The 16782-nt window shown below is 43.7% G+C and overlaps 1 protein-coding gene across 1 annotated transcript in view; it reads right to left on the reverse strand.

Moving 5' to 3' along the window:
- The window catches only part of CPQ (carboxypeptidase Q), a 153935-nt gene extending 146641 nt beyond the window's left edge, over positions 1 to 7294 (reverse strand). Inside the window, exon 1 of the mRNA XM_027452499.3 lies at positions 7136 to 7294. The gene's annotated coding sequence lies outside the window, so the exon portion shown is untranslated. The remainder of the gene's footprint in view (positions 1 to 7135) is intronic.
- Between the last annotated feature and the right edge of the window lie 9488 nt (positions 7295 to 16782).

Raw genomic sequence — 16782 nt, forward strand, 5'->3', positions numbered from 1 at the left:
TTTACCGCTGCGCCTGGCTGGTAATACTCACGGATCAAATGATGCCAAGGAAACACAGGAGGAAACAAAGCAGCAAAAGGTTTCCTTCCAGGCCATGGTGCTGTCAGACTGGGCATGGTCCCCTCGTACTGGGACACCTCTGGCTTTTACCCTACCTGTTAGGCAGCTCTCTGCAAGCACAGCTCTGGGAACACCACCTTTAAGTGCTTCTAGTCACAAGGCCAACCACTACGGAGACAAAAGCCCGCAGAACCAACCCACTCAGAGCACTTTGATTGAGTTATAAATGACCAGTGATCTTCGAAACCGCTCATTTGCCTTGTCACACGTTGCTTAAAATTCAGAGGGCTTTGTCCACAGCCTGAAGAGGGGGACTATTTAACATGGGGGGTCTGGCGTTATTAGTGGGAGGAAAAAAACGCAGCCTCTGCCTCCTTCGGCGAATCCAGATGATGTAAATGTCAGTCCCTTCGTGAGCTAAAACGCAAGTCCCAATTAAAACACAACTGATATTGGAGGATACGTACATTACCGCTCAGAAATCGCTTACATAAATTGTGGTTTAGATTTTACCACACGTATTAGCCTTCAAGCGGGGTCCGTCGATCTGGCAGAGCTCACATAAAAGTGAAGTGGCGTTCCATGCAGGGCGACAAGCTCACTGCATTTGCCCACGTTTCCACCATTTCCTATTAGGGTCACTCCTCAGGAAGCTCTTCTTTGAAGCCACCTGGAAGCCAGGCCAGGCCCCGTGAAGTGCTTTGGTCAGTGCAGGACGTAGCAGTCTGACAACGCTGACAACTTCCCAGCCAGCCACCGGCACAGGACAAAAGGCAAGGCTTATCCCACAGCCCTTACTCCATGCTTACTACAGCCCTACTCATTGCATACAAAGTACTTCGGTAGGTGCACGTGGAGAGGAGCAAGGCCAGCAAAAAGCCTTCATTCCTTAAACTTCCCTTCCCGTGTAATTCCTGGATGAAAGCTTTTGCTGCAGTGGAGTTACCTGCTGCTTACCTCCGCCCACAGCTGCGGAGATGCAAAGCTCACAGCACAGCTGTTCCCGCACCACAGCCGAAAATGTTTTCCAGGAAAAAAGGCTCCTGGTAGCTGACTCCCATCCTTCCCGTGCTGTAGGGACAGCTGTTAGACAGCATGCTTCACTCTGACAGTTTGGGGAGGGTGTATTAGATGCCTACTCTAGTTATTATTATTTATCCAGCGTGCATCTGTTTTTTTTTTTTTTATATACAGTTCACATACTGATAAGCTTGCCACAGTTATTTTTATATTGCATTCTTCAAAGGAACTTTCCCAGGCTCCCACTCCTGTTTGCATGCTACTCAATGGGGCTGCGTGCTCTGGGCTGCCCCCTTCTACTTTAAATAAAATTTGTCTGATGCTTTGGATCTATCACCATCGATAACCGATACCTCTTCGAATAAAGCCCAACACACACATAAACTTCTTTCAGCCTAATAGCTCAAACCATAAAGCAATTTTCACAACTGTTAGAGCACAAACAACATTAGACAGGAGAGTATGTGGAAAAAAAAAAACAGCATTTCTAGCCCTGCCAAAATTCCCATTCTAGGGAAAGCGTAAAGTCTTGCTCACTTACGAGCACAAAATAACTCATGCTGTTGTGTCAATAGGATTATCTTTACTCAAAAGCAATATTCTGGGCCAAAAAAAAAAAAAATAGACCTACTTTGAGTAAGGAGAGGATTGCAAATAGAAAAAAAAAAAAAAAAAACTTTAGAAAAATACCTTTTCCTCTAGGGGAAAAGACTTGCTAATGAGTTTTCAGCTCACCTAGAGCCGTGTGTAACGAAAGAAAGACAATTATTTTATCCTGCCCGCATCTTCTTCTTGTCCCAACCAAATCAAGATGCGAGGCTGAAGACACTGTTGACACCTGCTATAAGCAAGGCAGACTTTTTAAGCTGTTTCAACCTCCAGGGTAAGCTGCTCCCTCCAAATTTCTTCCAGCTCAGCTACCTTCTCCTCCATCCCCGTCAGATTTGGTAGAGGTACCCAGCGGTTCTGCAGCAGTCCAAAACTGGACAACCACCCAACACCCCCATATGATCCACCTGCACCAGATGTGTTGGGTTTGACTTTGCCAGGGCTTTTTAGTAATTACAGCTGTGCTGTAACACGAGGTAAAACTGCAAGATATCCTTGAGGGCCTGGGCAGCACGGCTTGCTGGAAACAGGCACGTCCACCCTCATTTGGTTGAATTTGCTTGGAGAGTGGCCACGGAGAGATCCCTGCTCACCACCACCCTTCCTGCAAGCTTTCTCTTCAGCCCTAACTGCTAAGTCCAAAATAAAGCATGAATCAGAGATGTTAGCTGCAGTAGTAATGTGTATTAAAATCACTGTAGATGTATTTTAACATCCTATGGACGCTGCAACAAAGTTTGGATCAGTGGTGGCTTAAGTCCATTGAGGTCAGCACTGTTGTGGCTTTGCCCTCCACACACCTGCACCAGCACCTTGCCCACGTGGCCAGGCAACAAGTTGGTTCTGGGAAGCAACCAAGTGAAAAACATCTTGATTCTCTGTCTGCAGAAATTAATCACGAGCACTAGGACCAGTAGGTGGTCGCTGCGGAGAAAATGGGGCGTGCTGCTCAAAGGAAGGTTGGTTGGGCTGTGGCAGTGCCTGGATCCTAAAAAAGCATCCTGAAAAACTCTGCTCCTTCCACCTCCTCTGGGACTGGGGTGGAAACCCCTGCAGTAACTGCAGCTGAATTTGACAGGGGCAATAACTCAGAGCCTATACACATTTTTTTCCGGCCTGTTCCTGAAACTTTTTTTTTGCTTCTGAACAGCCTCTGTAGATTCCTCACCTAACAGCTCAAGACAACCAAACTGAACAGGTAATTAAAATCAAGCTGACTTCTCCTTCTAGGGTATCTCAGAGTGCATCAGCAAGGTAGAAATGGTCTCTTCTGTATATTTTTTTGACAGTGCTGAATACATTACCTGAGATGAGTAGTAAACCTTTCTGGCTTATCTAGTTGTCATAAGAGAAAATATTAACAACCCGCTGCACTACATGATCAATCTTATAGAAATTAGTAACTTAAAATTCTTTTTGCTTCCACAGCAGTAAGGACTTTCAACAAACTACAACTCCAAGGTGTGTTTTTGCAGCCTGCCGTGGAGAAGCAGTCGTGTTTTGTATGGGAGAGCACAACTGGAGAGCCCTAGAAGGTGAGCCCTACGATTCAGAATGGTGAGGATCAGCAAGACCAGAAATGCAAATCCCAAAACCTGCGGAGAGCAGAAGGGGAAACCATTACAGATAAATCAAATTTTATGTTTTGGTTTTCGACAGCTACGGATTAAAAAGTGCCCGCTCTCCCAACTGAGTCCACTGCCTCAGATCTCACTTCAAGGCCTCAAAAAAGCACAGTGCTTTCTCAAATGTCTATTGGCACATGCACAGTATTACATAAGCCCCTTTTGTGGGGCTACTTGAAACACAGAATTACTTTCGACTCACTTGTCTTATGTAAATTCCCAGTCAAGTGCCTCCTCTGAAGAAAAAAAAAAAAAAAAAAAAAAAACTAACACAAAAATTAAAGACACAGGATATCAAAATACATGTAACAGATGAAAGCTAGAGAAATTGGGGGAGGGCAGAAGAGTGATCTCATTCCCTTTCATACACAGTGTTCTAGCAGGAAATGTACTGCTGCTATGTTTGAGTAAAAGATCAGACACCATAATGAGCAACTGGAAAAAAAAAAAAAAAGAAAAAAAAAAAAGAAAATCAAATAGATTAAGAACCAGAACTGTTTTCTCACATCAGGCCTAAACTGGCCTTCATGAGGGCAACAACAATTCTCAGTTGCACAATGCTAAATCAGTGGGGTCGAGAAACAAGTTTGGGCAAATCCTGAAGTGGTGGCAAATGTCACAAATGTCACTGTTCTGCTGAAGGCAGAATGGTCACTTGGAAAAGTTTAAAGTAAATCTTCCTAGCTGCTTGTATTTCCTATGATGTAAGAAAGGTCTGTGATACATTACCTACGATGCACATGCCCTCACTATAACACATAGGTTCCTGATTTAGCATTCATCTTCAGAGATCAAGAACTGAGAACAATTTGACCAGAATTTTTATTTTCTAAAACCAATTTTGCAGCTTTTAAAGTCATGTTTAAAGATCGCAGATCTCTTACCACACTGCAGTGGGTAGTACAGAGAAACATTTTGACAAAACATACAAACAGCTTCTCGGAGGGATGTTTTAATTCGAATGCCTGTTCATTAGATACTTCAGCTGAATCCCTCCTTGGCAGCAACAGCACCAAAAGGATTTTCACTTTTTTCGCTCACACCCACTGTGGAGAAAATTCTTCAAACAGATCTATGTTAATTAGATTTAAAAGACTCAGAGAAAACACTGCTATTCTTAAGACCCGTACAGAAATAAGAAATCCAAATGAGAATTAAGAAATCCAAATGTCTCAATGCTCTCTGTTAAAAACAAAAGAACACCACAACAACAAAAATACTGGTCCATTCTCTCTGTCTCAAGAATAACTCATGCCTCTTTTAAAACCAAGGTACCCAAAGCATCATTTTTAAAACTGGAGGCTAACAAGATTAACATTTTTCTCAAGCTGACATGCAGTTTTGTCTTCTATTGTAAAACCGAAACAAAAAGGAGTGGGACATTCTCCACAGATTCTGCCTCAAATTCTGACTTAATCGAGAAATTGGCATTTAGGAGATTACAAATCAGAGCTAAAAATTCACTCTTGCCATCAGAGTGAAAAATGTAAGTGACTGGGGGTCAAATGAAGAAAGAGCTTACATTTATTTCAGTGCTTTGAGATTGTTGTAGACATTTGGTAACAAAAACGTGAAAGATTGCTGCAATGCAGTTTTTGACAGATAATATTTCCTGTCGAGACAGAACAGAAAGAACTGTAGAGCTTCAAGATTGTAATCGTTTTGTACATTTCTACGCACAAAGTACTTTTTTAAGCAAAATATTTCACCCCTGCAGCTGCTATCTCTTAGATGTACTGCCATCCTTCATCTTCATCCTCCCACAACTGGAAAGGCAGGAAGAAATGACATGACAAAGTTTTCACGCTTAAAACAAGAAAGTTTATATGCTACGGCAGGCACAGAAAAATGAATCCTGTGAGCATTATGAGTTTGTGCAATTATATCAACAATGAGAGATTAAGTTGCTTCCTTTCCCGATTTGGTGTTAAAGACATGCAGGCATTTGCAAAACCATGTTATAAAACAAATACGAATTTATATGAGCTTTTACTGACAGATGTCTCCCAACACGGGTCAATGCCAGGTTGTTCTTCCTCAGCCCAGATTTGCAATCTGCTCTTATCTGATTTAGTATCATATTGTTCTGCTGTTCAGAAGAATTATATATATTTTAAACACCAAGAAACAAGATCAGGTAAGACAAAGGCTTAGTATGGATCTGTAAAGCTGCAGCAGCTCTCATCCAAGTTTATCTCTACAAACTACATCAAAAAGACTCAAGTTTGGGTAAAGCAACACCGACAGCAAGGCACAACTCATAGGTGCTATTAAGATAGAGTGGATATGTCTGAAGAAATGAGTCAAAATTTACAAGAAAACAAGAGACTTACAAACTCTCACTGATATGGTAGGTTTAGCAGGGTTTCCTTGGGGACAGAAGCATTGTAGGTTTTATTCAAAATAATAATCTAACAGAAAAAAAACACCACACAAGGCTAGAAGATGTGTTTTTAAGAAGTGATAGTAGGTAAGCATGAGCACGGCTTCGTCCTTGCAGACAAATAACCAAAGCAAAATCAAGGCCAACCTTTGTCATCACAGATCAAATCTTACAAATGTCTCCAGCTAAGACAGAAAGATACATTCTAGATAAAGACATAGACGTAAGCAGTCCTTCCAATTCCCTCACAGGGAATCTGTTCTACAGTCCTACCAAAGATTGCTTTAGAAGAGAAAACACCCACGCACGCCCCTTTCATCGACAGATTAATGCACTCTCGCAGTGTTTTGATATAAAAAGGAGAGCAGATGTGGAATAGTTTCCAGAAACAGTAAAAATTAATCTAATTTTGAACTGAATGAAAACCAGACAGACGGATTTTTTTAAAACTAAGGCCTAAAAAAAAAAAAAAAACACGCAAAAATAGGGATTCCAGGTGCTGGACAAACAGGCCTTTGGGGTGCTCATTCAGCACCTGGAAAGTCAGGACCCATGAATTCTGCAGCTTGGAGGCAAAAGCAGGTAATCAACAATCAAACACAAATCCGGTGCTTGTATTTTGTACTGTCTCTTCTGTAGTACTCGAAATAAGACTTGCAGCTTGTCAGACACAGCCATGAGATTCAGAAGGCTGCTCCATATCTAATAGCTCCTTAGAAAAATCTGATTCAGCTTGCAGAATTGACAGGTTTTTACATCTCACTTTTCTTTCATATATGTAGTAGCCCCATAAAATATGTATATACGTACATAAAATCGTATATACTTATGCAAAACTGCCTCCCTCCTTCTATATATTCCTCTTTTGCATCAACTTGGGAAAGGTGGTCTTTGAAAACTAAACCCCTGTCAAAACAAACCTGAACGGCACTAGTTACTGACGCTTCCTGCTCAGAAGCACGAAAACCACTTTGCACTTCTCGGCTGTGATGTGCCACGACACATAACATCTAATTTACGCCCTCCTTTCCAGCGGCACTGCTGTGGGGGCAGCACCGTGCCCGGCTCTTTGCAGGGGCGCTGACCACGTGTGTACTACCAGCTGCATCTTGGCGTCGATATATATACATATATATTTATTTTTTAATTTCCTTTGAGAGGAAGGAGGCGGGAGGGACGTGTTTCTGGCTGTGTGTGTGGAGGTAGAGCTGACGGCTGCCCCCTCCGCCCCACCGCCCCCCGGCCCGCCAGGGCAGCACCCAAGGGCGCCATGTCGGGGGGGAGCGGGCTGCGGGACAAGATGGCGGCTCCCACAGAGCGCTGGGGGTGCCCGGGCAGCTTCCCCGAGGGTTGTCCCACGAACCCCCGCCCCGCCCGGCTCCCTGCGAAGAGGAGGAGGAGGAGGAAGAGGAGGAGAAGGAGGGGAGCGGACACGCACCTTCCCTGAGCACGCCGGGCCGGCTGGGGCCGCAGGGGGCGGAGGAGGAGGAGCGGCTGCGGGGCGGGGGACGGGGACGGGGTCGGGCAGGGCGTCGGGGAGGAACCCGCTCGGGTCCAGAAATTCCCCGTGCCTGCAGCTTCAGAAGTTTCCTGCTGAGCCCAACGCGGTATTTACCCTGCTGTGCGGGTCTGCGGGTCTGTATCATAGAAGCATGAGGGTTGGAAAAGCCCTCCGAGATCACCTGGTGCAACCATCCCCCTGCCACCAATGTCACCACTGACCCGTGTCCCCAAGCACCACGTCCAACCTCTCCTTCAACACCCCCAGGGACAGGGACTCCACCACCTCCCTGGGCAACCCGTCCCAGTGCCTGACTTCTCCTTCTGACAGAAATGTCTCCTCATTTCCAACCTGAACCTCCCCTGGTGCAATATGAGACTATTCCCTCTGGTCCTGTAACTAGTTTTCTGAGAGAAGAGGCCGACCCCCAGCTCCCCGCACCTTCCTTTCAGGCAGTTGCAGAGAGCAATAAAGCCTCCCCTGAGCCTCCTCTTCCCCAGACTAAACACCCTCAGTTCCCTTAGCTGCTCCTCACAGGACTTGTGCTCCAGACCCCTCACCAGCTTCAGGACGGCTGTAGGATGGCTCATTGTGCCTGTTTTGTGAGGGTGTATGGCAAAGGGACAAGGCTTTCACACCTCCTACGCGGTGGCAACTGCCTTCTTGGTGGGTATTTGGGAGCATAACAGGAGCACGTCGCCTGCTGATGGCTTCCAGCGCTGAGAGCTGCCACATGTCTTTATGCTGCTGTGAACTGATATAGGGCCACCACTCTTCACGTTAGGGCCTCATCCACGAGTAACATTGCATTCATTTAAATAAAGGTGTGTTTATGAAAACACTTAAGTAAATGGGTGCAATTTCTTCTGTAGATAAGATCTTAAAATTCAAACATAAGTCTTAATCTGCAAACACTTGAATTTAAGCACTTGATTAGTTCCATTTAAGTCAATGGGACTACCCAAGTGCTTACAGGTAAGTGTTTTTAGGATCAAAGCCCTTGGTATGTTTCCAGAAAGCTGCTTTAGCAGGAAGATGGTGAAGAATTTCCCTCTAATGTTCAACACGGAGTTCTAGTATTCATAAATTTTCTCCCTATGTGAAAAGGCTGTAATACTAGGAAGTTTCACCAGTGTGCACCTTACTGGGGGATTTGGAGGAGACATTATTGTAAGAAATGGCTGTCCCTGCTAGCTTGTCTCTTCCACCCATTTATTTGAGGTGAGTCACTTGTATTTCTTCACTTGTGTTTTTCAGTGGACAATCTAGATAATATTTATTTTTTTTTTTTGCTACAATGGCTATGTCCTCTTCTACATAGATCACAGAGCGCTCCAGTGGGATGCAGTAATCTGTTCCACTCAAACTGCCACAGTCCTTGAGAGTCCTGCTCCACTGAGGGTGGCAAAATAACTGTTTAAAGGAAACTGTTACACATATAAATTGTTATTAGAGATCTGCCTGTCCTTCTGTCTCTTCCCTGTGGATTCTGTATATTCTTTACATACCCTGCCTTACAGGCTGTAAGCATCAGTGTCAGGGACTTTGTAAAGAGATTATACACAGTGAATGAGTAGTTATAAATGAGTTGCTCTAAGTCCTGCAAGAAAATATCCCACCCGTCCTCAGAGGCTGGGAGCTGCCACCACAACTTCTGAAACTTAACTACCAATGTATGGATTTTCTTTTTGCTTCCAATGAGAGACGGAACATAGGACAGATCTGCATGAAGGAGCTCACATAAAAATGTGCTTGTATTTGAATTTAGAATCTGGGTTGACTCCTGAGCATGATTCCTTCTCTCTCTGTTTTCCCCCTTTTCGATTAAATTACTTCCCAAACCTGGCTTCCAATTATTTTTTCCTGAATTAGCTTCCTTTATTAATGCTTCTCCAGCCAAGGATTTAGAAGAATGAGTGATGATAATGAGCCATCTTTTTTCCCTGTCATCAAATAGTCAGATGGATGGAGAAATCTTGCCATGGCTGTCACTGATCCCAGATCAGAAGGAAAAAAAACACACTGCTCATGTCTACTGCTGTCTTTGCTTGTGAGGCAATAAATAAGAGCACGTAAAGAGAGGTAATAACACAACCTAGAACTCCACCCCACTCCTCTTCAGCCAGGAACATGCACAAATCTGTTTATGGGTTTGAAACACATCAATACCCACTTAGCCTCGGGAAAGGTATTTTCATCACACCCATCCCTTACATTATTTTCTCATATTTTGCATTATTCACTAAATGCATAATTTTGTTTTCCTCCACTTAGCAGCTATAGGACTTTCAGATTACTGTTCTTCCCTCCTAGGGATTGTAATTGCAAATCAGGGAGAGGCTGGAGCTGAGGAGACCTGCATTAATTTTCCCAGACTTTAAAAGCTACACTGGGCAAAACCGTAGCCCCCACCCCGCTCCTGAAATCTCCAAATCACCCATGTGATCCATCCTGCATAAATCTGAACCGATTTAGGCAATTCAAGTGCTTGAAGTCACCCATATGGGTGTATCCGTACAGGGCTGCTATGATGACACTGGTAGGACCAGTGTCAGAAGAAAGAACTTACTTAATATTCAAGAAAGGGATTGTGTATATATGAATGTCAAAAATAATCAGGATTATCTGATTGCAACTTTGTGCTTCAGGGAATAAGCCAGCGTCTATCTCCTAGAAAGGGGAATGAAACCAAATGTGAGGAAGGATGACGCTTCTTACTGCTGGATTTTTTCACCTTCTACTCCACAGTATATGAAGCAACTGGTGCAGTCTGCTGTTAGGCACAGGATACTGGCTGAAAATATCTCGAATCTCTTCTCAAATGACAGTTGCTTGCTACTGTGCTTCTCCCCACATGGGATCGGCATGATGTTATTTCCCCGTGCTTTGTTTTTCCAGTCTGTTTAGGCCGCATATTTTCTGGAGCAAGGGCTGCTTCCGTGGCATTCCAAACTTCACTGAAGTCTCTACATTGTGACTATATTAAAATAATATGAAGAAATCACAAGCATATTCACATACTAATTATTATGTAAAGTGGGGGGGTGGGAAGAGAGGAAAGTATGAGATTCCTTTGAAAAGCTGCCAGCGCAGGTACAAACACAAAAGGTGTTTGAAGTGGGAGCACACTGTATCAGCCTGAAGGAATTACCAATATACCAGCTCCCTGTGTTTATAAGCGTGCTCTCTACTTTCATTTTATGACATTTGTTTACTTTGTTGAAGTATTTTCCATTTTTTGACACTCTCCTAAAAGTCTCCTCTAGGTCCACATTGTATTTCAGTACCATGAGAAGATGTTTTGTTCATTTAAAGTGTTTTTTTTTTTTTTTTCTTTTTTTGCTTTCCACTGTAGGCAGATAACTATGGACTGCTAATTAATGCAAACTTCACCTTTTATTTCCTTTTCTTTTTGATTTAAGGGAGCTGAAAAGAAATACTCTCAAGTTCCCAAGAAGTGCTGTTTTTCAGTTCTGCCTAGGAAAAAAAGTGTTCAAGTTTAACCCTGACTTGTTGACTTGTATGTCTTTCTACACAGGTAGCCTTGCAGCAAATGAATACATCCTATTAGTGCATATAATGGAGAAAAAGGTAGGGACACTATTAAAAAAAAAAAACAACTTCTGGTGGCATCTATCTTTTTACACAAGATTTCTTCATTTTTCTAGCTTTTCTGCTGCTGTGTTGGAGACTTTTTTCATGTATTGGGAAGATCAGCAGAGAGCAGAACACCTGAAGGCAGTGGGTTGGTAGGGCATACTTGCCTGGGAGACATCCCAGCTGAGCATGTGCTATACAGGTTTAATGTCACAAGTTGGCATTAGCTGCCCCAAGTTTCTATGCATTCTTATATTAATTTGATTTACAAGCCAACAAAATCCAGCCTCTCTTCCTTAAATTTCCTCTCTGAACAACACAAGGCAACATAGAGCTAACAGCAACATGCCACTGTGTGCATCCTCCAAGGACGGAGCAAAGCTGCCAGCTGCAAGCCTTGGGTTCTTACCCAGTGTGCAGAAAACCCTTGCAGTGGGGGCATGCAGCACCTCGAAGAAGCAGAAATGAACGCACATGCTCCAGGGACATAAAAATATCAGTTCTGGCAGCAAAACCTGCTAGCAAGATACGGCCTGGCAATGTGAGTTCACCTCTAGATTACTAGAAGACTATTTACAGTGGTAGTCTGTTTGCCATACTACAGAAAGGTTTTTGTTAAGCACTGAATGAACGTGTTCCCATTTGAATCTCCTTCTAACCTGGGTGACTTGTGCTGCCACTGATGCAGGGCAAGGGTACCTAGTGTAAAACCACAGATTCAAGGAGCCTGCTCTGTTCGTTCCCGTGGATCTCCAGTCTTTAGGTAGTAGTTGGGCCAGTAATACTTGAGTCCTCCTTCACTTCTGTGTTTACAAAAAAAAAAAAAAAAAAGCATATGGATATCTAACATTAATTACTACATATTTACATTAAATATACATTAAATAATACTGCTATAAATAACTTTCCTTATGAAAGAATTCAATTATAAGCACTTTTTCTCAGCAACTCTCTCCACTAAAGCTATGGACCTTTGTTCACCTCAATATTTTCATGATTATTAAATCCAGGTTCGACTTACTCAACATGTAACTGTCCTAAATGTCTTTACATCCATGGATTCTTCCAAAAATGTAAATAAAATACATGTTTTATTTCTGGTTACATGGACTTAGAGTAAAGGGTGTTCTCTGTCTCGCCATGTACCAAAGCAATGTTTTGTTCATGACACCGTAATTGCAACAGCGGGTTCAAAGGACGTTCATTGCAACCCCAGTGTCCTACATGAAAACGTAGTTACTCCCTGGGCTCGGGGCTGGGTCAAACTGTGTTGAACACTGTACAGACTGTCTTCAAAAAGGGTGAGCCAATAAAATATCCATCTACTGGAGGCAGGTGGAAGGCTGAACAGGAGTTTGACTTCCCTAGGTAATGGTGCTTTGGTCAACCGGACTGGGAGAGAGTTCCTGGAGTGGCAGATATGAGACAGGTGGACAGGACCTGAGTGCCAAAATAGGTTGTTACCACCTGAAAATGCCTAAAAGTGAGAGGATTTGGGTTTTGTTGGGGTTTGAATGCAAACAGATGAAACTCCCAACTCTGCACAACGCTGCATGCTTTACCAATACGGTGTTCTAGGTTTATCTACAAGATAAACCAAACCGGCTGCTCAAGGCAAGAAGAGCTGGTATATCATTAATCGCTTAAATGCAGAAAAACTGTGATTCTGCAAGAGAGAGTCAATGTGTTACTATTAAAAAATAACTATTTATGTGGCATCCATCCACAGGGTACAACGGAAAAGTTTGTTCACCTCTTCTGAACCCTCACGGTAAATATTTACAAGATGGCATGGGTCTTGCTCAAATTTGTAAAGGTCTGCCTGACCTCAGTTTGAAAGGTTTGATACACAGGCTGGAAAGATACTAAGTTTGTGGACAGCATACATTGCCTTTTTAAGACCAGGTATGGTATTTCTTAGAATCCAGAAGAACCAGACCTAACAAGTCTATGGAGCTTCAGAATCAACATTAAAAGTCATACCAGGAAAGGCTGAAGAAAAATTCCACTGAGCTTTTAGTGGCTTGAATGCATTACAAAAAGACGGGCAGAGAAAAATGATGATTCCCACTGCCAGGGCTGTTACAAAAATCAAACTATGAATTGGGAGAAATCACATGGCTGAGCACCGCTCACTAGTTTGAGAGGATAAAAGAAAACTTTAGGCTCTCTGACAGCTCATCTGAAGGTATAAAAATCTCTCCCTTTTTTTTTTTTTTCCTTCATTTTCAGTCCTTTTTTGATAAAATCACTTAGAAGCAGGAAAAAAAAAAAAAAAAAGGAAAAAAAAAAAGGAAAAAAAAAGGAAAGCTGGTACTATTCCAACCTATAGAAAATAAAAATGAAAGATTGAGGCCTACTGAATTCAAAGGCTTAAAAGACACTGTGGTTGAATTGCTCAGTCAATAAGGCAAATAACAGCTATAAATCGAGCCAGCTGGTAAATAAATATTTATTTACCATTTTTAGCATAACAGAGAGGCAAAACTAGAATTAAAGAGTGTAACTTAAGTTATGTAGGAACATAAATATGTAAATAGCGTGTGCTCCTGCAGAGCACAGAGGACAAAACTGATTATAAAGTTTATGTTTAGTTACAAGTAAACCAACGAAAACTGATTTTCCTCAGGAAAATAACCGAGCGTATGCAAAGCAAGGTAAAAGCTGATGCGTTCAAGCAAGGTTTCTTGCTGCTGCTTTAGTTATCATCGATAACTTAAACTGATTGTGATCCTCAGGGAGGGTTTTCCTCCGAGGTAGGCTCAGAGGATAAAGATTTTCTAGCCCTGTTCCTCGGGCCTTGCATCAACAGCAGGAATATCACAGCCCAGAAGCGAGGCACCAGGCCCAAGCTTCTCAGCCCGGACAGAAATTCAGCCTCGGTTAGTTCTGCGGTGTTGGAAATTACAGGCATGAATGAGGAGAACTGAACTTTGGGCTGTTTTACATTCTTTCAGTAGTGTTCAGCCTGGTGGTTGTTGACTTCTCCCCAGCTGCTATATTTAGAGAGGGGTGTAGGAGGGAGATGAGCGTTCGGATTATGGGCTATGACACAAAAACATCAAAAGTAAGCCTGTTCCCATTTCTCTCCGGTGTCCTCTGGAGAACTGCAGTGTTTACAGCAAGCTCCAGTTCCACCGCAGGAGTTCAGGAAAATGGGCACCAAACTTTGTTTGGACTCCAGGACCACGTATGGCCGTACGAAGGGGGTGAGTAACGGGGACGCAGATTTTTCCCCTGCAGAGCCGAGTTTCCCACCACTTGATAAGCTTCAAATAGCTGCCATGCCTGGTGGAGCTACTGTTCCTTACACGTCAGTGCCGGGTTCGTTTTAGGATTAAAAACAGAACAAATAAATAAATAAAAAATCAGAAGCTTCCTCTGCGTTCAACAAATCAACACAAGTTCCATGAGAAAAAATTGCATAATGCCCCAGAAGAAAGATAAATGAAGTCACCTCCTACGGAGAGCTTAGGCTCTGTTTATTTTAAACAAACTGTTACAGGTTTTTTTAATATTTTTTTCTGGATTTTTTTTTTTTTTTTCCATGAGCCTTCCTAATTCCTCTCGCTCCAGGCTGAACGGCCGTGCTGGAAGAACTCTTTGGGCCTGACCTGCAGCCATGAGAGAGCACGTCTCAGCCCCAGCACAGTTTTTAAGCTGCAATATGAATTAAAAAACTCAACCCTAAATACATCTGATTCCAAAAGAGATGGGGATAGTGAAAGAGCAACATCTCCCAAGCACAAAAAAGAAACAAAAAGTCACTTCAATGCTCAACAGCACGTCCCAAGTGGAAGGCCCCGTCTCATCCTCTACCTTGCTTGGGAACAGGATGAGACCATCCCACGTGCATCACCCTCACCTCCTGGGGACAGCAGGAGGTGCAGGGGTCACCCCTGCAGCCCCTCCATGTGTTTTAATGTTGTAATTTCTCTGAAAATCCAGGGGGCAAGTAGGCAGCAGAAGCCGAGGCTGGCAAGAGCGGCAGCAGGTAGCACAGGCCTGGATCCCTGCATGCAAACAGGGAGTCTCTCAGGCAACGACACCACCATCTGCCCCCGCTCCTGCCCACAGCTTCTCTCCAAAGAGCAAATTCAGTGTGACGGCAGCAACTCAAAGAAACAAAGAGCCTTGTAACTTGCAGCAGAAAGCACGCGCTGTCAGGACAGTTTCCCTTCTTGCCTGCTGACCACTCACCCCAAATTAACGTCTGCGGCTCCACAAGGTCCCTGTCTCCTCCACGCACGCCCCTCACCCCCTCCCGAAACTAAGCTCAGATGCTGCAGGCACACAGAGGGTTTTTTCAGCGCTTCCACCCACGCGAGTGGCTGTCCTGCACATCTGATGCACGTGAGAAATCGCTTCACGGGAGCCAGGCCAGGAGGCCACGTTTCCATTTCCAGCCACGCTGAGCCTGAGTTTTACCGCTTGTTTGCTTTTAAAGCACAAACACACCAGCTCACTTGACTTTGAGAGGGGAAGAAAGCTCTGCAAAGCCTCTTTTCCACCGGCGGGGTTGGGTTACGGCTCCTCCACGTCCCACCCACACAGCATCGGAAGGGGCAGGAGGAAATGAAGTGCACATGTCAGCAGTCCCGCTCCTGTTCCAGCTCCTCAGCGAAGCCCTTCTGCTGAGGACGTGCCAGGAGGAGGGACGCTTTGCTCTGTCCTTTCTCAGAAAAGCTGTGCATCAGTTGAGCTTCCTGAACCAGGAGAAAGTTAGGGACCTGAAAGTTCACAGCACCAAGCCTCAGAGCTGTGTGATACACAGGCAAGAGCTTAAACGTAACAAAACTAACCCTAAAGCTCGTTAAACCCGGACAACAATATTGCAAGTTCCTTAAAGGATATTATGTCACTCTGATTAAGGACGCACTAAGTAAGAAACAGCTGATAAGTTTAAAAACAATGGCTATATTATTTCCATCTGTCAAAATACCAGTTTTCTTAGAGATCTGTCCCCCATCAGATTCCTTTTCACGTCTCATTCGCTCACTTGAACAAACAACACTAAGCATTCTGTCATAATCTCTATTAAAATTAATCAAAACCTATGGTTTTAATCTTTGAAAATCTGGATAATTCTTCCCTAACACAAATTTCCTGTATTGTTAAGTAGCTTAAAAATAGTATCTGTCATTTAAGACCACACTCCGTGAACATTTCGATACACAGCTCCGAGGGAAAATAAGCAGCATGTAGCCAAAGCTATGGATATGCAATATGCAATTCTCTTCATATGCAGATCAGTTATTGACAAGAGGACGATTTTGGTTTTAATTTCCGAAGTTTTGATGAATTGTAACACTCAAAGAAAAAAAAAAAAAGGAAAAGAGTGAAATGTAGCCTGTGAACACGAGCTACAATTCACTTTTAAAGTCAGAAAGCAGAGGAACCAGGATGCCAACTTCTGAATTTGTATTTCCACAAATAAAACAGAAGCAAGAGACTCCTTCTAATGTAAAGCAACTCCTTCTAAGCTTTAGGCTACTTGCACTGGGCCTCATTAGCAAAGAATCTTAAAGGAGGTAACCACGAAGAGCCTAGAATAAATCAAAGCAAAATGGCATTTTGATCAATATTAAAGCCTGTTGATCCCAAGGAGGTGCTGCATCAGGTGGCTGAGGACTTTCCGAGCTGCCACAGCAGCTCCAGAGGAGAGGAGCCAGGGGGCTTTAGGAAAAGCCACCCCCGAGCCCGCAGGCCGTGCAGCACCCGCGGCTTGGCACCGGGGCTCGCAGCTGCCCAGCAACATCTACGCAGAGCCAGAGTATTGCTAGAAACACATCCAGGAAGGGGAGAACAAAAGGGAAGCAAAACTGGAGACCAGCTAATGCTAGGAAGTCTCGGTGTAAGAGAGGCGCATTCAGCTGCCCATCCCCTCTGAATAGCGGTGCTGGAAGGCGGAGAGCTGCAGCAGCCAGGCTCAGACCGATGGAAACCGAACCGATGGTTATGGCTGAGATTATAACGTGACAGGAGGT

This window comes from Anas platyrhynchos, chromosome 2, assembly GCF_047663525.1.
Source record: "Anas platyrhynchos isolate ZD024472 breed Pekin duck chromosome 2, IASCAAS_PekinDuck_T2T, whole genome shotgun sequence".
In the NCBI taxonomy this organism is placed as follows: Eukaryota; Metazoa; Chordata; class Aves; order Anseriformes; family Anatidae; genus Anas; species Anas platyrhynchos.